The sequence below is a fragment of the Apteryx mantelli genome, chromosome 3 (assembly GCF_036417845.1).
Source record: "Apteryx mantelli isolate bAptMan1 chromosome 3, bAptMan1.hap1, whole genome shotgun sequence".
NCBI lineage: Eukaryota > Metazoa > Chordata > Aves > Apterygiformes > Apterygidae > Apteryx > Apteryx mantelli.
In genome coordinates, this window is record NC_089980.1 from 90,739,660 (window position 1) to 90,763,787 (window position 24,128).

At 40.2% G+C, this 24,128-nt stretch overlaps 1 long non-coding RNA gene across 1 annotated transcript in view; it reads left to right on the top strand.

Moving 5' to 3' along the window:
* LOC136991682 (uncharacterized) overlaps nucleotides 1-3,314 on the top strand; it is a 112,861-nt gene extending 109,547 nt beyond the window's left edge. Inside the window, exon 3 of the long non-coding RNA XR_010883897.1 lies at nucleotides 3,188-3,314. This is a non-coding gene — a long non-coding RNA (uncharacterized lncRNA). The remainder of the gene's footprint in view (nucleotides 1-3,187) is intronic.
* Nucleotides 3,315-24,128: the final 20,814 nt, after the last annotated feature.

Genomic DNA, 24,128 nt, shown 5'->3' on the forward strand with positions numbered 1-24,128 from the left:
CACAAGAATCTACTCTGTTGTTAAATTGTTTACCTTGCTTTTGTCCTTAAAATTTTTTCTTATGGAGATTAATTCATCTGGATTGAAATGGCAGTAAACTGACTCCTTTTGAGTGCACGCAGAGAAGGAAATTTCCCAGAGATCCTTATTTTCAGCAGCACGCGTTAGACTTGTATCACAGAGAAGTCCAAGATGTTTCCTATAAGTATTCCTCACCCTTTGAGGAAAATTTAAACTTCAGATGTTCTTCTACTCTAAACCATGGGGATTTTGAGAAGTCTTGTGCCTCACACTGGATCCCTGAATAAGCACCTTAAGGCATATCCTGGCGTTATGCCACAACTATGACCTACTGTATGTTGCACAACAGAGAGGGGACAGTATAAATTAGTCAAACTGAGCTTATGTTTTTTGTTGGAGAATGAACAAACAAATAAACTTCAGATTCTTGAAACTTGCATGTCAAAAGTTGGGTGTTTTCATTTTGAAACTATATTCTCCTTAATTCAGTGTCCATATCTCTTTTCTCTTTTTCTCTTTCCCCTTCTCTATCACTCTTTTTTTTGTGTTTTTCCTCTCTCTCTCTCTCTCTCCACTTTGCCGTTGGGAAAGGCAGCCAGGGAAGAAGACATTCAAGCAGGAACAAATTGGAGAGACTTAAAGATAAAAAAAGAAGAAAGAAACAAACCAAAAAATGGGATCAAGCTTCCCAAGCTAAAACACTGTGAGGGGGAAAAAAATGTTATTAAGTTTGTTTTCTGCATATTAACTGGGGAATAGGGCAACATATTTATGAGGAACAGTTTGTTTTCTTCCCAAACAAAATTGCTGACTACTCCTGTCTTGTCTAAGCCATGTTGAGCTTGTGAAACACGGGGCCACAAAAGTTGATCCTAGGCCCCAGAACAATCTATGAAAGGGCTTCATACCATTGGGAGCAAGGAAGAAGATGCTATGGAGAGGACCTCGTGACTGAAAGCCCCAAACTCTAAATACAAAGTCTGCAGGTTTTCTTCTAGTTCCTTGGAATTGTTTCACTCTCTCCTATACACTTGTTTGGAAGCACTAAAATAAATATATAAATATATCCATATGCTTACCTCAAAGTCATCGAGGATGCAGAGATATGTAGATTTGAACTAAACATCTGGAAAGAAACATAAAATTCAAGGACTGTGCAGTCAGGATGACTCTATTGCATCTTCATAATTTCATATTTACTGTGCTCTGTAGAGCAGACTGTGATGTGGGAGCGGGATTGTAACTTTGTCAGATAGTCACCAGCTGTGCTGTAGAAAGCACTGAAGCATCTTTCTTTCTTTCTTTGCACCACAGAAATACAGGAAAAAAATACAATACAGGATTATCTGTACTAACACAAATTGGATAGATCTGTTCTATATGGTATTAGCTGAAGTAATAATCATGATATAAAAAGATAACTAAACCAGTTGCATATGGCTAGAAATATGCTAAGTGTGAAATTCATTTTTTATTCTGCATTTCAAAAACTTAATGATGCGCTTACTAATTTTGGATACCTGCTGTTTCATCCTCAGTGCTGCATGCATGGTTTTTGCATGAAATTTTCTTTCTCCACTCTCCTTTGTGAAAGAATGGAGAGATAAAGAACACAGATGAAGTTATTCTATTTGAAATTGAAATCTATGATATGGGGGTCTCAATATATGCAGTTAGGATAACTTTGTGTCTTTGTCCTTTAGTATGAAAGCAAGCTGTGTGCTTCCCCAGTCCCTGTACCTTAAATCAACTGACTAGGAATTTCACAGAGATTACTTAGCTATGAGTGTATGTTTGAGATTGCAACTTCATTATTAAGACTATTTACCACAGCTCATGAGACACTGTGTGTTTTAAAGTCCTCATAAATTTTATCTTTCACAAGCACTTGTTTTCAAATGGCCTTGAATGCACAATAATCTTTATAGTCAATGTACATATAAAATACGAAGTTTAAATCTATTACCTCAAACCACAGTGAAATCAATTTACTTTGCATTTTGGGGTGAGAAAAGGGTGATTTAAAAAAAATCATTTATTTGTTTGAAGGATTTTTTCCAAACATGCCAGAAAGTTGAAGAAGGGGAGAAGTGTTCTGAGTCAAAATTAAATAAAATATTTCAGTCTTAAAAGCAGATTTCAGGAAGTGATGTCCTAATTTTTCAGTAATTAATAAAACTTCTGGTCATGATTTCCATTTATAAATATTCAGAGCAGCAAACGTCTGTGCTTCAAATTTCACTTATTTGTTTTTTCCCCACCATCATCTCGATGAGCTAAAGCTATACTGCTTGATACTGCTGATCTAGGCAATCTTCCTCCATGTAGAATAAGGATGTAGTGTTGTGTATGTCTAACAGGTACAAGGCAGCACAAAGCAGCCTCAGCCACCCCAGGGGTTTGTTCTCCATTCCCCAGTGCCTTCTGCACTGTGCCAACAGAGGAGAAGCTGCTGAGGGCACCACATGGGCGAATCACCTGCACTAAAACCCTGGAAGGGAATGTAGGGAAAGCAAGCTTCACCTGGATTGCTTCCATGGTGTTGTTCACCTCATGGCTGTACAAGAGTGTGAATAACAAAGTGCGGGTGGGAGGGCAGAGGCAGGAAAAGCAGCTGAGGGAAATAGGATGACCCCTGCTCTTGTTGGCTAGCGTAATATGGTTGCAGGCAGCGTGGCTGAAAGTGAAATTATTATTTCTCTTATGGCCTTGTAAAGGTTTCTTACCTTATGCTAGTATCACTGTTAGCTTACTCCCAAATGGATTCCAGCTGTCTATCAAGTTAGGAAAAAAAGAGAATACTTGGGCTCAGGTATCACTTTATGAATTTCCACATTTATTTTAAATATTGAGCTTTATCCAACCTTCCCTAAAAGATAAGAAGTATAGAGCATATCCATCCTTATCCTTTACCCTTGGAGAATTACTAACTTTGCTACATAAAAGTCCTACCTTCTTTTTTAGTGCCATTACTCACGGGTCATACCCAACGACTTTCTGTCTCACTGCCTTCCTTAGACACGTCAATAAGGTCTATGACATATTTATGGACAGATTTTCACCAAAACCCTAAAAGACACATAATGCAACTCTTTGCTGTCTTGAGATCTATTTTATTATCTCAACATGCCCCTAGCATTTTTCCGTATTTTTCTTTTGTCCACAGAAATAGCAAGATGGAGATGACCTTCATGGGGAAACTTCAAATTATTCTTGGCACGAGGATGAAGCTGTTACTCCTAGCTGTGAAGGCTAGGAGCTAGGAGCTGGCTGGGATGGGAGAACCTTCCATATACCTTCCATATATTTCAAAGAATGACTGTGGTATTCTTAAAGGAAATGTACATCTTAGCACTTGGTTGTTCTGACACTTTGCTGTGTGTATTATATGCTCTGGGTGAATAGATAACATTCTGTTTTGGAGAACCTGTTTTCTGAGTCATTAATTAGCTGTTGTCTTTGGCTCCTGGAGATCCTCAACTCCGCTGGTTGTCTTGTCTTCCATGCAGCTGGAAAACAGATGGAGCTCTAGCCAGGGAGTCTGATCAGCTGTAGGTGTCACCCTTGACATAGGTGAAGAAACCTCAACCTGTCACTTGAAAGGAGGAGAAAAAGAGTCTAAACATGAATTTCCCCTGATAGCATGAAAAAAAAGTATGTTGGCATGCTGTATAAGTCATGTTTTATGTATTTAAGGGAGGAAAACTTTGACAATTTGAGAAACTGTAGTAATAAATATGTACACAATTATGTCAGGTACACCAGCTAAGAGCATGAAAGAATGAAGTGTAAAAAATAGCAGAAGCACTCTAGATCCTGGAACAAAGTTGCATCTCTAAATTGTAGGCCACCACTTTATACATGGGCCATTGCAGCTGCCAAATAAATGACAGCATTTGAGTCTGCAGCCAGTATGCAAAAGACCCAGTGTTTGAAATTGATTGCCTAGGTGGAAGGAAGCAGAAAGTTTTCTCCTTCTATTACCTCTCATATTATTTTATATACAGGCTATTCACTGGCCTCTCTCCACCCAGGAAGTATTCAAATGGCATTGAGTGTTTTGGCAGGGAATACACTGACTGATGTCTTGCACACACTATCCAGTAAGAGCTATTTTTGTTATTTTTGTTTTATTTTAGTTATTTTTGTTTCTGCTAAAACTACAGCATGGAAATATGTGCTGTTGAGACATTTTGCTGTTTGAAGATACTCCAGGAACTACTTTCATGCCTGTAAATCAAGAATTATAATGTCATCATAATAATGAAGAACTTTGTTCTAGTCCCAAATGTGAAAATTTGATGTTCAGCTCACATGAATATCATAGCAGGCAGAGAGGGACATGAACCATTTGATAGCTTACTCACTGGATGATGATGGTATTTCACCACTGAGATTTTGTTTTTTGAAATTTTGCTTCACTCATTTTTGCATAAAAATGCTCCCCTGTCCATAGTATTTGAAATGGCTGTTCTCACAGTGAAGACAGAAAAAGGATGTAATCTTCTGATTTCCTTTTAGTTTAAACCTACTTAAAACTGTGACCCAGTTGAAAAAAATATATATGTGCTTTAGCTTTTATTTTTTTGCCTATGAAATGCTCATTGGCTTAATCTGCTTCTGAGAAATATTGTCATTCATTTTTAAGTAGTTTGCTTAACTCTGAAAGTAGGCAGAGAGGAGTAAGGAGAGAGAAATTCATTACACTGACCTTTCACATTCCAAAATACTTGGAAGGTCAGTGTCATGCTCCTGACCTGAGACTGGGGGGACATATATTTTCTTTTCTGCCCCATCACATAATTCCTACTTGGATTTATGACCAAGTTTCCAAAGAGATTTTCTAAGGTGTGTTAGAAATGTAAATTCTCAGAATGGAAGTGAGCTGCAAAAATAACTTGGCTGCTGCAAGGCCAAATGTTACCATGCTTAACTTTCAGATGCCTGACATTCATCTGAAATCCACAACCCAAAGATGGATACCTTCTCCTAAACAGTGCATTGAAGGAGGAGAGCACCACAGAATACTATCCCAAAACATGCACATGCACAACCCTCCACATCCTCTTGCATGCTGAATGGCAGTTTCTAGAGGTGTATATTGAATTGCATCCCTCTTCAATACTTAGGTGTCTTACTGGGCACTGCCAGGAAGGTGTGTCTCACTATGCAGGAGTAACAGTGTGGCTGTGATTTATCCTCACTTCAGCCATCTTGCAGAACAATACCTTTATTGATGGACTGCTTAGAGGCCTTTCTGGTATCATGTTTTTAATTGAACTTGTGCCTGTTTACAAAAACACTGAAGCTGCTGTGGACCAGATGGTGACAGAGGAGAAAGGTGAGGAAGTACTAATGACTCTCTTTCAGGAGATCTTTCAGGAAATGAGTTGTATTTGCTCCAGAATAGTATATATATAAAAAAATTTTTCCACAGGGACTAGAAACCTAGACTCTTCTTCCTAACTGAATGCATCCACCTGTCCTGTGATCTTCTGAGTTACATATTCTTTATTTTATAGATGATTTGGCAGGAAAGGGATGGGGAAATTCCCTCCACAAATTTAGGTGCATAATTTCTACAAGTATTTGAAAGTGGGCATCCTGAACCTAAAGTGAGTGCTCTATTCTTTAGCTTCCTTCCCACTCTACATACACATGCATACACATACAACCACACGCTTACACTCTTTCTCTCCATAAAATAAGACAGTTCTTACATCTTTAATGCTTCTGACCAGGGTTTAAAATGAAGTAACAGCCATCCCAAGCCGTGAATTGTTTTCTAAGAAAACTCATAGGGCTGAACTTGTGGTATACAGATGGAGAAATCATGGTTTATGGATCTTTGCTGCACTTAAGTGTGAAGCAGGTCTCAAACTGCTCAGCTGGCAGGAGCAGGCACTTCAACCATTCGCAAAACAGATAATGAGGCACCAGGCAACCAAAACACTTAGACTTTATGGCTAGGCCTATACTACTAAACTGAGCAGTGCCAGAGAAGAGAGCTGGCATTTGCTCATCCTTGCTGCTGGAAGAGTCCCTGTCCCAGGTCTGGCCTGGGTCATTCGTCACCGTGCCACTAATTCCCGAGCAGTGCTGGGGAGTTTGGTGCAGGCCAGGGAGCGTTACCATAGGTGTTTTGTGTGCAGCCACCCTGCTCTGGAGGCTAAGGGAATTTCATAACATGAGTACCGTTCATCTGTGACAGCCGGTCTTGGGGCCAGGGCATGGTCTTGAGCACATTTTGTTTGCAAGTCTAGTTTACTACTCTGTATTGTCCTGAGCTAGGTGGCAACAAAGCCATACGGGATTTTTAGACCTCAATTCTAGGCCCCTCTGTGTTACCTGAAGCTTACTTTAGATGCATCCAACTTCATTTTTAAATCTAGACTTAATTTTTGATCTGGAATGTGGGGTTATGCCTATCTCAGATAATCACATTTAAGATTTTGTGGCACTTAGATACTATGGTAGAAGACTACTAATTGGGAAAGGAGTTAAAAGTGCCTTGAATAAACTGTGTAACTCTCTACTGGTAAGACATGGGTGCTGGAGCTTGCTGAATCTAGTAGTCCGACAGAGGCGAGGCTGCCGCAGCTCCACCTCCCAGGTCCAGCCAGTGACAAGCCTGAGCCTATATCCCTAACAGACATATATATATTTACATGTACACAGCTGGCCACACAAATTAACACAAACAAATTTAGGTGGCACAAATGGCCTAATCCTGGCCATCCTAAATGCCCTCTCTGTCAGTTCAGGATGAAGGTCCTTTAGCCAGAAATATATACTTCAGTGTGGATCCCTGCAGCAGCTGCCTTAGACAGCCTGTTCAGGAACTGTCCTTGGATCCCAGGTATCCCCAGCTGCTGCCACCTGGACGTATGAGCTCCCAAGGCCACAGCCCCACTCCAGTTGTGGGTACTCAGACCTGTACACACACACACACACACACACGCACACGCACACACAGGCATGCGTGCACACGCACAGGCACACGCACCCTGGGTCCCTCCAGTACCTGGCCTCAGACACTGTCTGCCCAGTAACAGGCCCAGGACCTCCCTGGACTTCCAGCTTCCTTACACACCCATGTTCACCCACATGTGTTATGGGTCTTCCAGTAACTGGTTTTAGGCACCCAGACCACCCAGTAACAGTCTCCCAGATCCCTGGTCTCCCCTTGCCTCATGCTCTGACACACACCCAGCTGACCCCCAGACCTCATGATTTCCCCAAGAGCTGGCATGGATCTCCTGGTCCCTCCAGTAGCCATCTCTCTGGCCATCTGGTCTTTCCAGTGTCGCCACCAAATGTAGGTGGCTTCGATGCCTGGCTTCCAAACCTCTATCCTACTCGCTAGCTAATCCAGCTTGATATTTGCTAGCAATGACACACTGACATTCATACTCATGCGGTAAGCACACACGCTGGTCTCTCTGGTTCCTGATGCCCCAGACACACAGACCTCTGTGACCCATCATCTGACCCCAGGGGCTGGCACTAAGACCTCCATACACACACAAGGGAGAACCCTTCACCCAAGAAAATAGTTAGAAATGGAGTTTCGTAAGAAGATGGACCAGGTGCTGGGCATGGCCAGACACACACACTGATCAGCCGCTGTTCATGGGTCCCCAGACCCTTTTATCCCCTTATCCGTCTGCTTTCCCACGCTTGTTCCTCCCCAAACCACTGTGATCCCTCCCTTTCTCTGCCTTTGGTTCCCCCCCCAAACACCCCACAATAAGTCTTGCACAGCCCCAGGATGCTCTTCCCCCACATCCCATAACGAGCCGGCACCCTGGGCAGTGCCGCAGCCTGCAGGGTGCTCGGGGAGCCTCCCCTCGGCTCACGGTGATGGGTCTTGCCCAGCCCCTGGGGCTGGCCCCCTCCTGGAGCTCCTGGGGGTGGCCAGAACGCCCTGTCTCTGGCTGGTTATAGGAGTCTCCCTGTCAGTGCGCCCCTGCGCCCGTCGGGGTTGTGGAGGTGAGTCTGCAATCACATCACCTAACACCATAAACAGAAATATCCTGGTGTTTTGCCATGTAAATTCAGGAGCCATGGCAGACAGTTTACCAACTTCTTAATGGTTAAAGCCTATCAAGACTAATGATCTATGTGTGCCAAAAGCATGAGGAAAATATGAAAAGTCAGTAGTTGATTAAATTGTTGCCATAACAGAGACTGAGAACAACGCAAACAAAATGGAGTGAGAAGAGTGCATCTGTTACTGATATTCAGCACAGGTGAATCATGGGGGGAGGCATGAAGGGTAACAGGTTAGGAGGAAAATCATATTTAAGTAGACAGAGGTAAGAATTATTTTACAGCTTGCTAGTTTGAATTTATTATGCTTCCAAGACTGCTTAAAAGAGTAAATACAAATCATAAAAACAGTGAGCAAATCCTTGACATATCATTACATTTTTTTAAATGAAACTTTATTATAAAAATAAAAATCCTGTCTTATACAATGTTTCTGATATGCCTTGTGCTGACACAGTGCCGCCTTTTATTACACAATATAATTTTATCAATCAGATTTAACAGAGACTAATAAGACATGACTGCTATGATATGATAGATTTCAGTCTAACTCCTTAGTAACTTCACCCAAAAAAGAAATGTGATTTCCTGGAAACAGAGCCTGTGTTAAAAAACATAGCTTTTTGATCAAAAATGAAAGAACAAACGTAAAAAAAAAAACCAAAACAATGAGCTGGCATTTTCTGTTAACTTGAAAATGTGTCAGGGCATATTCTTTACTAACGAGCACCAAAGCACCTTGTGTGTTTGGAAGTTGAGAGATATACCGTATAAAAGATATTTGATAATTACAGTCAGCAGAAAGAACTGTAAACCACTGAGTTTGAAATCTCACCATTGCATCGTTGCTGTTGTTTATCCATCAAATTTCACTAAGGCAAAATATTTATACAGCAAAATCATTAGGAATTTTTTTTGATATGTAACAAATTTGGAAGCATTCTTGATATGTTTTCTTTCAAGAATGCAATAGGAACATATCAACTACACTGTGTCAAAAACCCCTAACACATATAATACTGAAATCAGTGGTAGTATTGAACAGCACTGAGAATCACCTTCATCTTTTTCTTCTTCCTTTGAAAAGCAGAGGCCAACAAAAATTGCTGCTACATAAAAAAAGAGAAAAAGACAAACACTCTTTAGTGTTTTATGTCCAATAGCAGTAAAGTAAGTCCTTTAGTTAGAGGAAGAAGCTGTCTAACCCCAGGACTGGGTCTATGTTAAGACTCCTGCAGGAGGTAGGCATTTAAGATACAATATAGTGTAAGCATGAATTAGAAATAATAACGATAACATACATCTTTCTTCTAGGATTGATTTTTTTTTTTTTTTTTTTGTAAAATGAGATTACTTCTTTGGACTGAGATAAATTGAGTCATAACCGAGCCTCTTAACACAGGACAAACAATACCACACCATGTCTATTTGAGGCCTCTTGTTTGAGTCTGAATAAGAGACAGTCCTAACTATTAAACCTGTAAGGTTTTCTATCTGTATGGAATCAGTTGCAAGACTGAGGCCCTCCCACCCTCCCACCCTGTAACAAGCATGTCCCAGAGTAATCCAGCTGTTGAAGATGTATCAGAAGATTTGGAGAATTGTAAGGTCAAAGAAAAAGAATAAAGTTCATGAAGGGGAAAATGAGAAGGAAAGTAGAACTACATGATTAGTTAAAGACGGGTCCAGTCGTGCCAGTAAACTATTACATTTGAATGTAGAGGGACCTTCCACTGGCAGGGCAAGTAATTCTCACTATTTACCAAATCTTACACACATAAAATTCTCAATGATGCTAACAATCATATTTATTTCAATATGAAAGCCTAAAAGACAGAGAGAGAAAGATTTGAATATATTGTTTACACAAAGATACCTTTCTGTTTGCTACATGTTCAGTCTTTCACCCATGCACAGGAAGTACTAGATTTGCCCTTCAGCTTTTGGATGATGCATTGTGGATATTCACAGGGAGTCAAACCATGTCAAATGTAGCTCTTACCTGTTTTTCTTCATGTGGAATCAGTTGTGCTTTAATTCGGATGCAATCTTTGGCTACACACCTGTACCAGAAAGGTACAGGTTCCTGTTATTATTTACAAGATACTGTACCAAGCACGAGAAGATCTAAGTGCCCCTACATTTTCCTACACCAGAGGACTTTGGAGTAAGAGTTGGAGCACAGTTTCATTGGAACCTATAGTACAGCTGCTCAAAGCCTAATGCTCACTGTCACAGATGATAGCTCCTACGGGGGGGGGGGGGGGCAGCAATCCCTTAAAAACAACAACCTTGTGCTCACAGTAAAAATGAATTTCAGCTCTCAGAAGAAACACATTTCAGGAAAGGTAAAGGATGTGAATTTCAGTATCGGGGAATGAATTTGTATTGAGAAGCCTACTCCACATCCCACTAAAAAATCTATTAGGAATAGGAAAATTTCTATATACAAAAAGAAAAAAATGTAGAAAAAATATTAGGAGAGAGAGAGATGTGCAGTCAAAAGACATACATCAAAAACAAACCACATCTTATGGAATACAGAATTAAAAAGTTAATAAACCCAAGGAGTTGTGAATAGGCAAGTAATAATGCCTGCTACTCTGATGCTGTTTGGTTATTTGCACTAATGATACAAAAGAGTATAAAAATTTTAAATCAGAAGAAGCCATTTAAACAACTGTTATGTTAAGAGGAAGACGCTATTGTGTCAGATCTATTGTTGATCTGTGATTTTCATGTCTGAATCAATGGGACTTATAAGACATTTACAGCTGCCTATTGGTTTTCTTCCTTCTCCTGTAACTCCTGATTTATAGACCCTGGCAAAACAAAGGTGGGATGAATTATTGAATGCTTTATTGTGACATGATGTAATAACTTTATTATTTACTGCACTTTATTATGTAGTAAATGTTGTTTTACTAGATGTCCTTTAAAGTCCTCTTGTAAAATCCAGGAATCTATGTTTTTGTCCTTGGGTTTTCTGCTAGTACATACTACATGGAGAGTATATGGGTGTCTCCCCTAGTTTCCCCTACTTGCAGAATGAGGCAGAATCCTCCATATTCTGTAGGACACCAGGATCCTTTTAGTCCTTTACACTATGTTGAAGACTGTGAAGGTTCAGAAATGGCATACATTTCTAGCAGAGTTTGCCCACCTTTACCATGCTGAAGGTGTAAAATAAGAATGAAAATTTATTCTCTCTGTTTTGCCTGACTTGAGTCCCCTGTAGAGTCAGGATATACTGACAAAGGGTTTGTGCTGTTACAGTCAACAGCTTGGGAAAATGGGGAAGAGGAGGGAGGGAGTTAAAATGATACTAGGTAATGCTGTTTAGAGTTACTCTTCTTTCAGAATCAATGGGTATCTGCCTGTGAAAAAATTTGCAGTCAGGTGCAGCCAGATAAAAATCAGCCACAAAGGGAATTTATCATTTATTTCAGCTTGATGGAATGATGGTTTCTTAGTACCACAGTTACTTTTTTTATAATGCATCTCTTCACTGTGAGAAGCAGATATTCTCCCTCTGGTATAAAACTGATAGGCAATAAATCTATTTAATATCTTGTAGTTTTGTGGGATTCTAGCTGAGAATTTTGCCAATACAAATGATACTCCAGATCACATTCAATGTTTGCTCACACTCACTCAAACATCAAATTTCAGTGCCAACCATCTTCTATTATTTACACCATTGGACAAGAGCAGAAACTGAAAGCACAGTTTAGTGCAAATATAGTACATCTTTTGCACAGCATTATCTCCTTACTTATCCAGTATTTTGTCTTTCTTCTCTCACTATGAACAACTGATACTATCCACTACGATAAGATAATTTTTTCAAGCATTATTTTAACTTCAGCTTTGTGGTGTCTGCATTTACAAATGATGCATGAGTACACACATGCTGACACTTACTTTTTTTCTTTTTTCTGGAAAATATTTTTTTCTCTGATATAAAACTGTTTTTCACTCTTTTTTGCAAGTGTAGTAGAGATCTCTAATACTGTACATCTATAAATTAAAGGGTTGTTTTGTAAAAGGCAGCTTGAAAGTACAAGGCTGGAAGCCTCTCCAGTAAGAACAAGAAAAGACTTCTCTTTCTTTTAAATCATACTAGAAGGCTAGGGAGATATTCAAATTTACAGCATTTATTTAAATATAGTTTTATTTCCATTTAGAATTAGTACTAGGGAAGCAAGGACCTGCCCTGCACTATAGGTGTCTTTCACATGAACAAAACATGAATAAAAACACTTGCATCCCCATTATCCTTAAACCAGAAAGTAGCAGAACAAAAAGCAGGTTAGCAAGAGATTGTGCAGTTGTGAACTAGCATTTTGGAGATTTGAATTCTATTTTCTGCTTAGCCACTAATGTCATTTGTGACCTTGAGTAAGTCACTTAGCTCAGATCTCTGCTTTAGTACTTTTTCGCAGAAAAAACTACAAGTGCTTTTGTACTCATTCAGTCAAGTAGCCAAGAAGCTTGGCATCTGTTTCATGCCTTAGCCTGACTGGAAATGTCCATATAAACATTCTACTATTTAACTTCTCTGAAAGACCTAAAGAGGCCAGACATATGGCCAGGGCATGCCTAAAGATGCCTACGTGAAGGACTTCTTCATACAGTCATACAGTCATAGCATACAGTCAGCCACTTAGATTCAAACCTCATCCCGGAGAGGTATTTTGCGGTCACAGAATCACAGAATCGCTGAGGTTGGAAGGGACCTCTGGAGATCATCTAGTCCAACCCCCCTGCTCAAGCAGGGTCACCTAGAGCACATTGCACAGGATTGCATCCAGGCGCGTTTTGAATATCTCCAGAGAAGGAGACTCCACCACCTCTCGGGGCAACCTGTTCCAGTGCTCTGTCACCCTCACAGTGAAAAAGTTTTTCCTCATGTTCAGATGGAAGTGTCTGTGTTTCAGTTTGTGCCCGTTGCCTCGTGTCCTGTCGCTGGGCACCACTGAAAAGAGTCTGGTCCCATCCTCTTGACACCCTCCCTTCAGATACTTGTACACGTTGATAAGATCTCCTCTCAGCCTTCTCTTCTCCAGGCTAAACAGGCCAAGATCTCTCAGCCTTTCCTCATAAGAGAGATGCTCCAGTCCCCTAATCATCTTTGTAGCCCTTCGCTGGACTTGCTCCAGTAGTGCCACATCCCTCTTGTACTGGGGAGCCCAGAACTGGACGCAATACTCCAGATGTGGCCTCACCAGGGCTGAGTAGAGGGGGAGAATCACCTCCCTCCACCTGCTGGCAACACTCTTCCTGATGCACCCCAGGATACCATTGGCCTTCTTGGCCACAAGGGCACATTGCTGCCTCATGCTTAACTTGGTGTCCACCAGCACTCCCAGGTCCTTCTCTGCAGAGCTGCTTTCCAGCAGGTCAACCCCCAACCTGTACTGGTGCATGGGGTTATTCCTCCCCAGGTGCAGGACCCTGCACTTGCCTTTGTTGAACTTCATGAGGTTCCTCTCTGCCCACCTCTCCAGCCTGTCCAGGTCCCTCTGAATGGCAGCACAGCCCTCTGGGGTATCGGCCACTCCTCCCAGTTTTGTATCATCAGCAAACTTGCTGAGGGTGCACTCTGTCCCTTCATCCAGGTCATCTCCTTTTGTATGATTGCTCAGTAGTGAGACTGCTTGTCCATGAATGGGAGAACTGAGTTTGCCGTGTATCTCAGTTTGAAGTCTCTGCAGCTTCGGGAGAAGCTGGAGACAGTGGTCCCCCTCTCCAGGGGGAAGTGGGGAGTGTGTAACTCTGGAAACTGGGCCATCGTGCAGTAAACTCAACACATCACCCTACTTGTGCATTTTAGAAGTGGTCCCTTGATTTGTTTTGAGGTGAATAGATTAGGCAAGTAACTGTAGGGAAGTGTTTCTGTCTCTGAGTCCTGATATGGTGTGCGCATATCTCTGAAGACAGTTGGGAGGGATGGCCTCAGTGGTGAGGGGCTCAGACTACGCTCAGAATCACATGTGGGCTGGATGGAAGGTATGGAATATAGGGAAACATCCTGAAGGATGATTTTAGGATTGATCCTGGGCAATGTGGATTTCCGCATTTTTAGAACTGTAGAATAATTTAGGCTGAAAGAAACTTGTGGACTAGTAGAAATCCCAGTCAAAGCAGGAATAATTTCAATGTTAGACAAACTTTCCCAGAGGCTTGTCCAGTTGAGTTTTGAACATCTTTCAGAACACAGTCTCTGGGACTGATCTATTTCCATAAGTGTATATCCTGTGGAACCAACTCCATATGACTTTTCCATATTCTTCACTTTTCTTTTTCACAGAACCGTAGCTAAGCAGCTGAAGATTGTAATATATTGCTGAAAGCATCAGGTGGGGTTTAGTTAATGTCTATTTACATCATTTTTTCTGAGATATCTAATGAATTTTCTTATATTAATTTTATTATAGTGATGCTGAGTTTTGCACTCAGCATCACCTTGTAGCTGAAGAAAGGGCCTGTGCCTTATTTTAAAGACTAAAAGAAGAGAATAAATTCACATCAAAAGTCAGAATTTGGCAATTATAATATTTTGAAGACTTCAGTTTCCAAACCATGATGCTCTTCTTTTCTACTTTTTTTGTTAAAGAACAGAATTGATTTGACTGGCATGCTGGTATATTAAAATAAATTGTCTCCATATTCTTGTATGTACACAGATCTTAAAGGCTTTAAAACTTTGGCAGGCCAGTGCAGCAATTTTCAATTTCTGATCCCTCTATGATCTGATTTATTGATTATTTAAAGATACTTATTATTTATGTGTGAATCTCAGAAGTTTTGTTAAGTGAAGAAAAGTAAAAATTCTTAGTTCAAGCCCAAGTTTACGCTGTCTAATGTTTCATCTTGTTTTCCTGAAATTCACCTTAAAAACTATGGGATTGCTGTGTTTTTTTGTTTTGTTTTGTTTTATTTTTTTAAGGAAGAGTATGATTGGCCATGTGATATCAGCTCTGGCAAAGAAGTCATAATCTCAGGTCAAGAGCAACACTTGATGAAGACAAAAGCAAAGCCCATGGTTTAGGAACAATTCTACCTCTTCTATATATGACATTTTCAGCTATTACTTTACTTGTGTTTTTAATACATCTAAAAGCTACAAGGAACAATTACCAGTCATCCTTGCTGAACTCTTGCATAACCCAAACTGCACAATTTCACCCAGGGATTCTTGCACATAACGTAGCACCTTGTGATTGAATTACTAGAGCATGCTGAATTGCTGAAAGTCCTTATGTGGAAACAAGATGTTTGTTCTTTTTGAAGTTCACTCTCTGTTGCACTACCAGCAGTTAGATTTGTAGTATCATAATGGTCTTTAGCAGCAGTTAGCTGTGATCTTGCCATAAGATGATTACGACTGTAGGTGAACTGTAAGAAAGCAAACAGGCATTGATTTAAGCCCCAGACAGTCATGGTTGAGCCTGAAATTTTAAAAACTTTATTTTGCTTCCAAAGATGCTTCTTGGACCAAAGAATGCATTTTTATACTTTTAAATAAAAATAGTTTATGTGGGCAAATAAAGCTCTTGTTATCTTTTTTTGGAGGGGTGGGGGGGCTGGTGGAGAAGACTCATCTGTGAGAAAGCTCTGCATGCGTAGGGCGGTCTCAAAGGACACTGTAGGATTCTGATTTTTTTCAGATGAATGCAATGGCTCAGGTGAGTGCCCTAAAGACTACTGTCTGCAGTGAGGATGGACTATCTCTGCAGAGCACCCCATTAAATGTTCTTGCAGTGTAAAGGGTAAGAGGAATATTTCCCACAAAATATATCTGTTTACTCTGTCTTTTTTATTTTTTTTCTTCCTAATATGGGCCCATTTTCTGTAATTGCTTCTGGACTAAAATGCTACCTAAATGGAAAAAAAAAAATAGGGCTATTATCTTCCATTGGTACTGCCAATTTTTGCTCAACTCTTTCCACTACAAAAGTGTAACAGTAGCAGGGCCATTTAATAACTGATCTGCAGGAATCATCTCTGTCCAGTTATTAGAGAGCGTCACTGCCAAAAACGTAAGATATAAACCTAAAATAAGAATTGGATTAATCCAGTACCACTGTAATCCACAAAAGGTTCATATTTGACATCGGCAAGCAGTGTAACAGATTAGAAATCCAATGTCGAACTTAAAACAAAACTAGACAAACAGACTAATCAGCTCAGTTTGAGATCAGGCTCTATGTACCCAAACCTGTGAAATGGTGAAATCTGGGAATGTGCTGTATTTCTAAGATGCACTGAAAATGAAAAGAGTGGGTCTTCAGCAAAAAACCACAGAGGACAGCAATGGCATTTCTGCAGAACATTACCATTGATATACTCTATACATAGCTGAGATTCTTCTGGCTTTTCTTTGACTGCTTAAGCATGTGCTTATTTCTGTTGAGGTCAAAACTAAATAGATATTCAAGTGCTTTGCTGCATTTAAGTTGACTATTATAATTTATTTAGTGGAGGCAGTTAATTAAATATTTCCCAGTGGTTTCATTAGGCCTCTAAGGTTATTCTGTGAATTATTTTTTTTTAAAGTGAGTTTGTTTACATAGGAATGTATTCTAAAACACTTTGAAATTGTAGGCATGCTATTTGAATGTATACTGACAGTGCACTTTCAAACATATAAACCAATATACGGAAGGGATGTGACAAACAGTAACTATGTATGTATGTGATTTATTAAAAGCATTGATTAAATCTCTCAGGAAGCTATTCCAAGGATTCTGTTCTTTAGGATTCAAAGTGGTGCTCATTTCACTGAACTGAAGGCACTAACAGTTAAGTCAGTCATCGAGATATCTTCCAGTGTGAATGAAGAGAGAAAGACGTACTGGTCTAACAACGACTAGGAAGCTAGATTAGGCCCCTAACTTTTAGATGGCCAGAATTAGGTAAGACAGACCTCACTCCTGCAGTGTAGGTAGCCATTAAAATACTACCCATTTGTGCCTAATGCACTCCTCAGTAGCTGTAAAGTGTACTAGGGACAGCATTTCACAGGCTTTCCATTGTTCATCATTTCATATATTGGTCTGTAAAATGGATATGACATTACTTGGGATAAGATGCTTTTTTCTGACATATGGGACATGCAATTGTGGCTTTGAATATGACTTTCTTACAGGTATGGTATCTACTTACGCTGTAACTCATGTCACCTACTGCTCATAGCAGTTTTCTTGACATCAGCTCCCAGTTTCACAAAAGTTTAGAAATGATATTTCTATTTAAAGCACTGTAGCTGGAGAATAACACTGATGTATAGTGAATAAAAGACAAAAAAATACTGAATCTGGTTTTAACTGGAAATGAGCCAATTACTCTGGATTGAGGCCTGCTTATTTCAGTACTGTTAATGGCTTTAAAAAGAATTCTACAGAGAATAAGTGTTATTTTTTTCCTCCATGTTTACTTTGTAGTTTGAGATCTCAGTCTGTTCACTTTGCCAATAAAATCCATAGAAATATATAGGCTGATAATAAAATGTACAAGGTACAGCATGTTGAAAGATGTTAAGAAACTGATTGTGTTTCTATTATTACTTTATTTTTATTCTTTCACGTGATGTGTCATTCTACAGCAGATTTTATAGAGCATGAGGTGAATTGATATAATTAGCTTGGTTTCCTGCCATCTTTCCCATAGGTCAAGCCAATTAAAGGATAACTGAGGGAGACTACTCCAAACTGTAGCATATGGCACCATGGCATAAAACACACAGGAAATGGAAAACAAATTGGCTGAGATTTTAGGTTTGAAATTAAATTGAATATAAACCATGTTTGACTCTGAACCTCCTTGAAAATTCCTTCTTTCTGTTAGTTTCCTATATTTGTCATGAATCAGAGCACTATTCTATTCTTGGGTCACACAGCAGCCTCTTGTTTGCCTTTCAATGAGCACCCTGCTGCAGCGATTTCACTGTTCAGCGTTTTTCATGGGTTGCAATAGAATCAGTTGAAAGCCAGAATTTCCAATTTGAGGTATATTCAGGAATTCTAAAATCAGTTTTACTGCAGAAAGCAATCCCCCCTCACACAGCCCCAGCAAATCGAATAAAATGTGTAGTATTCAAATTTTTTTGCTGTTGGGGACATTGTAAGATTAGCAATAAATTAAACTGTATTTTTGCTTCAAGATAAGTCTAGTTTCACAGGACACTTCCCTATTCAGTCTGAGTCTGAATTCTTTAGACAAGGAACCTCATTTGCCTTGGAGCTCACCAGTCCCAGGGTAGTGTGATAAAAATTGGTTTGCCAGGAAGTTTCTAACAATGCTTTATCTCAAGGGTGCATATGTAGGATTTTTTTCAATGCTGGACACTCTCCTCCAGGCCTATAAGCTGTTAGGAGGTTCCTTGGTGTGACCTTGGCATGCGTCAGTGAGGATTTTGCAGACAATCCCTGGGCAAGATTTGAGAGTTAGAATGACCTAGGGCACATTCTTGCTAGGCAATTTGTATACAGTCATCTTGTTTTGGAGGCAGAGGACTTACTAGTGAGACGCAGGCTATTTCATGTCATTTGGCCTGATGAATGTTTTCTGGCAGCTTTATTTTACTAAGATGTTAGTAAGGAGGGAGATAGGATGCACTATGAACATGTTATGTCATTGAGTACAAAGGGTGAAAAGAACAGACTTCTTTGCATGAATTCCAAATATGAACATAGTATTTGGAAAAAAGCTATTTTTCCCATTCTATTTAGGTTATAGCTCTTCAAACAAGGCCTCTTTTTCTATGAAACTTAGTGCATCCCTCATCTCAGCTGGGGCCTTGAGTATACTAATCCAGATGCAGAATAACTAATTGTTTAGGAGAGGTAAAGTGTTCCCTAGTTATTATTTAGGTATTCTTTTAAATATAGGATTTTTATACTTCTTATGATTTTTTACACAGTATAGCTCACACATGGTGACACTGTTGTTTTGGTAACTCCTTCAAGTCTAGATGTACCTTAACTGTGGTTATACAGCTGGTGGATCTGATTTTCCATTGTTATGACATTACACAACAGCATAAATGGTATTTCCACAGATAATGATTTCAATGGAGGAGCAATGGTATGCAATCAGTATAGTTACTTTGTAAATAAAAACTTACACTTTCTGAGAACTGGCAAACAAGATTAAAATCCAGAATAAAGCTGTTTTTCCTGGTTTTCAGAAAATGAATAAATGAATGCCCCTATATGTTATTCACTATGATCCTTGAATGTACGTTGGGATACTCTCAAGTGAGTATGAGAGAGAAAAACATGGCTGCTTAATTCTTAATCTTGTCTACAGGCTAGTCCTTGTAAAATAATAATTATCAAATCAGATTGTCTGAAAGAATGAACTTGTCAAACTCACATACTTTATCTGCTGTGGCAATTGATGTCAGTATAATAATGCCATGCCAGCAGTGCTTAAGCTAAGAGTTTGTCAGTTGCCCCATGATAAACTCTAGCATTTGAGGGATTTTTTTCATCCCAGTTCATCAAATCACAGAGGTCTGACATTCAATATGCAGTCCTCAGGGTTTCAAATGTTCTTTTGCTCTTGATTTATTCTAACAATAGAATACTTGAAAGAATAAAGACTTAGTATCATTGCAGTAGGCTAAGTGACTCTGATTAAATCAATTCCAGAAATTTGCTGTCGACAGCTGGACTGAAGTAGATAGTTTGGATGAGAAAAATTGGAAGTGAAGCAAAGCTTGAACTTTGAACTATGAACTGGTGCAGGAGAGCAGGGGAAACAGGGGAGCATCTTATTTCCTGTATATCTTTCCTCTGAAGGTGAAATGGATCTTCAGTGTGTGCTTGGTATTTGGAGAGTAGGCTCAGGGACTCATCTCATTTAACTTTAGAGGTCTTCCATGCAGGGAGTATAGGTGTGCTCATCACCTTAGGTTCAGGTACTGGCTTTTCCAGGACATGATTCTTCTGAGCTTTCTCAGCAGGTAAGGTGAACCACACCTTCTAATACTTACCTATTTTCATTGACAAAATGGAGTGTAGACACTAAACAAAAATGTATGTATCTGTGTTGCATACGTCTATGATTGTACAGCTGAATCCCACTCCCTGCTCTGGAGGTCTGGACAGAGAGTGGTCAGGAAAGGAAAAGGATAAATGTTGGCAGGGAAAGTGGAGAGCTTTGCTGCAGCTTTAAGATTTCTTCCCCTAATGGTGGAACAAGTGGTAATTCATAGACATGGACCTGGAAGTCTCTTTACAGGCACAATCACATGACAGATTAGATTAAAGATCAGACGGAAAGTGGTCACAATCAAGTGCTTCACAAGGAAAATGTCTTTTTTATGCATATATTTTTACATCCTGTCCTAAATGTACTAATTATTTCCATTCTCTTTTTCTCTCTCTCATTCTTTCATTTTAAACTGTAGTAATCATAAGATTTTGTGCAGGAAATTGCATTATTCATTTTCTTCTCCATTTAGAAATATTTTTCTAAGCTAAAAACCCCTTTTAACTTATGGCAATTTTGCTTCCCCATACATCAGCATTCTCAGAACATTGTTCTGAGAAATATTTTATCAGATTTATCATCCTAGCATTTTAGATAGCCTGATATCTACAAAGCTTGCGTGAATCCTGCCAGATATTCTTAAGTGGGGAAAAACATACGTACATGAATCATACATACATCATACAAATGAGCATGGACAACTTTTGTATTTAAAATAAAGGTACTCTCTATCACATGCTAGGTGAGTTCAGACTTAATATCTTCTGCTGCCTTGTCTTGATTTATATCAAACAGTAAACAATCCAACTGTTGCCACACGCACAACTAAGTTAGAAAGCATAGGGTCTGTGAAGCAAATGTTTTCCAAGCAAAATGTCTATTCTCCAAAAAATCAGGGGAGAGAAGAAATGACAGCTTGATTGTCACCTTTCCGACCCTTCCTTCTCTCCCCCTAAAATCTCTCAATGTTAATATGAAATTATACAAAAACTCCAGTTCTCTGGAAAGGCCAGTGATATTTTCCTTTAAAATAAACAGCTGGACATAAAATTTTTTCCCCGTTAGCACTTAAAACTACCGCAAAAGATCGCACAGAGCACACTAGAGGGCACTAGCGAGCTATAAATATTTTCTACTTTACCACTGGCATTTACATTACAATGTCTCTCAGGAGCTTTAGAGTCCTGTTCTCCCCTAACTATGGGCCGTTCTTGAAGTATCAAATCTTTTGGAAGATGAGGCCAAATGTACTGATGTGCTTTTCCCACTGTTCTAATGATTTGGTATATTTATAGTGAATAGATGAAAACAGTGACTTTCATTACTCCAGAAAGTTACTCACTGGGCAGTCTGAACTGTCCCTGCATGGTCAGGCTTTGCTACAGGGCTGAAACACCCCCATTCTGCACTCGGTCTGCTCTTCTGAATAATGGCTCTCGGTAGTTTTGGTAATACCAGACAAGAGTGAGCAAGTATGGGGGTCTATGCATTTCCCTTAGGGATTTTGTTTTAAGCCAGTTTAAACTCTCCTCTTCAGAGAACAAGGGCTAGTATATGAAAACATTATACCTTGTTTCTGAATATATGAATGAAATACAAGTGGCAGGAAAGGTGAAAGGAAGCGATACAGCAAATATTTCAGGAAAATATAAGAGGGCACAGTTTATGCTTCTTGCTTAAAATTGTGACTTAGTTTCCCAAATAAAGGAATTTTGCCTTCGAATCATTTGTGAGAAAGCTAAACAGCACTTCCTATCTCTTTTTAATTGCTCTGTGGCTTGAACAGAATGACATTTCCAAAAATAGGAAGTTCACCTACCCCAGCTTTCTAAAAGTATTGTGCTACCGTCGGGGAACTGCAAGTAGGAACAACCTCTTTGCTCCTTTGACCTCTACCTCTTGTTGTCTTATGGATTTTTCTCTGCTTAGGCTGGCTGCTGGAATTAAGCTTTTCTGACAGACTCGGGAGGGAGGAACAAATTTTTCCTATCAGCTGCCTGTCCTGTTTGGATGGGTGCAGGGATCTAGAGAACAAATCATTATGACCTTATATATGTGCAGTACATTTTTAAGTGCCGTTGAGATGTGACCTCACTGAGTGGGGAATATATAGGCAATATTTAAGAAATGTTTGAGACGTACTTTTTCCCAGAACTTTCCTTTGGCATTGGTGAATGTTTTTTACAAATCAGCAACATGCAGTAATGCATTTTGAAGGTGATTTAAGTTTGTAATCCTTGCTCATCTTAGGTCTTTATCTTCATGGAAAGGGATTTACTAAATGCTCTCATTTCAACATGCAAGGTTATTTGCTTTCTTCTGTGTTTCTACAGCATCCAGCCCATGACTTGGGTGGCTACAGTGATACAAACAATGATGGTAACAGATGCTATAAACCGTCATGGAGTAACTCTGCTTCTAGTTTCATCCTTGGGCACTTCTGCAGAAATAAGGGAGTTTTTAAAATGTTCTCCAAATAGCACTAAAGACCCATCCCTGTACACCAGATCAGGACATCTGATCTGGTGGTTGCTACGTCGACTCTTTCTGAACTTTCTTTCCTCCAAATGCCTGCCTGATCTTCCTTGTTTTGGGTCTATACATGAGACCACTCTTGTCAGTGACAAGCTCTCAGGTTGTGAGCCTATGACCAGAGGAGGGCCGAAGCTAGCACTGTCTCTTTTGCCTTTATTTTCTGTGGTGGAGGACAAGAGCTCTAAACCTGTTGCATAATTGACTTTTATATTTAATAGACTGCCTTCCATTACATCAGACTGCCCCTCGGGCCGTGCTGAAGTCCTGATTGATTTCTAATAGCTTTTAAAGTTAATACTATAGCCTGCTGCTATTTCTCAGTGCATTTGATTTGTGTTTTTCTGTATTGGCTTCCTAATACATACTCAACTGGAATACATTGAGTATTTCTGATTGGGGAATGCTGTGGGGAGGGAGAGAAACACCCACGATTGTTTTTCACTGCTTTTAGTTGGAAATACTATCAGAAAGCATTTCAACAAAGCCTCCTAGCATAAGTCAGCAGTTCCAGGGTCTAGGGACTAAGCCCTAGGATCTCATTAGTAGACTCAGAAGATACACCAGTTATGGCTGTGGCCAGCGAGGTCTGATTTTACTTTTGCCATATTTCATTAATTTATGAAATCTTTGAAAACTGCCCGGAATCCACATAAACTTCAAATAAGGCTGCACTTGAGACTGAAAAAATATTCTATCTGTCCCTGAAATGTCTGTCCACCAGGCCACTTAACTGAGGCAAAGATAAGGTATGCACCATTACCTCGGTTCATATGGTGGTACTCATGTCCTGCTCTTGTGCTGCCACCTCCCACCCTGAAGAAAATATTAACATCATCCATCATGCCTGGGAGCTTAAAAGCAGCACAAGGCTGACGTGTTTATCCAGTATGGGAGCAGCTTTCTGAGTGCTGAGTGTCCAGCGACAAGGCAAGAGCAGATCAAATGATCAGAGCCAGACTGGGCCTGGGCACTGCTGGCTGGCAATTCGCTCCCCCCATGCCCTGACATGGCTCCAAAACGATCTGTGGGCTTTGGGCCCATAAACCAGCTCTTCATATGGATCAGGGCATTCTCTGCGTTGGCGGGAGTGAGGAGCAGATGTCTGCGAAGCAGCTGGCAAAGCCGCCCCAGGCTGCTCCTGGACAGACTGCGCATCTGCTGCATGAGGGTAGCATTCGTGCTTGCTCCAGCTCAGGTCGCCCAGGTGCAGCCTCCCATTCATACTGGCTCCCTACTGGCCACTGCTCCAGGTCCAGCCGTGCTGCCAGTGCTGAGCGGTTCCCCCCCCTCTTCACTTCCCGTCTGGCTCTTGTCACATGCAGCTGGAGAGAGGTACCAAGTGAGGCTGGGGTCTGCCACGTCCTCCTTTGGCAGGTTGAACAGCCCCACAGCTTTCTCCCCAGGCTACTGCAATTACCGGTTGTCTTCTTCCTGGTCAGAAAATAAAACAGCTCTCCTCAGTCTCGGCTTCATCCCACAATTCCCACATGCATCTTCCCCTGACAGTTTGTTTTCCT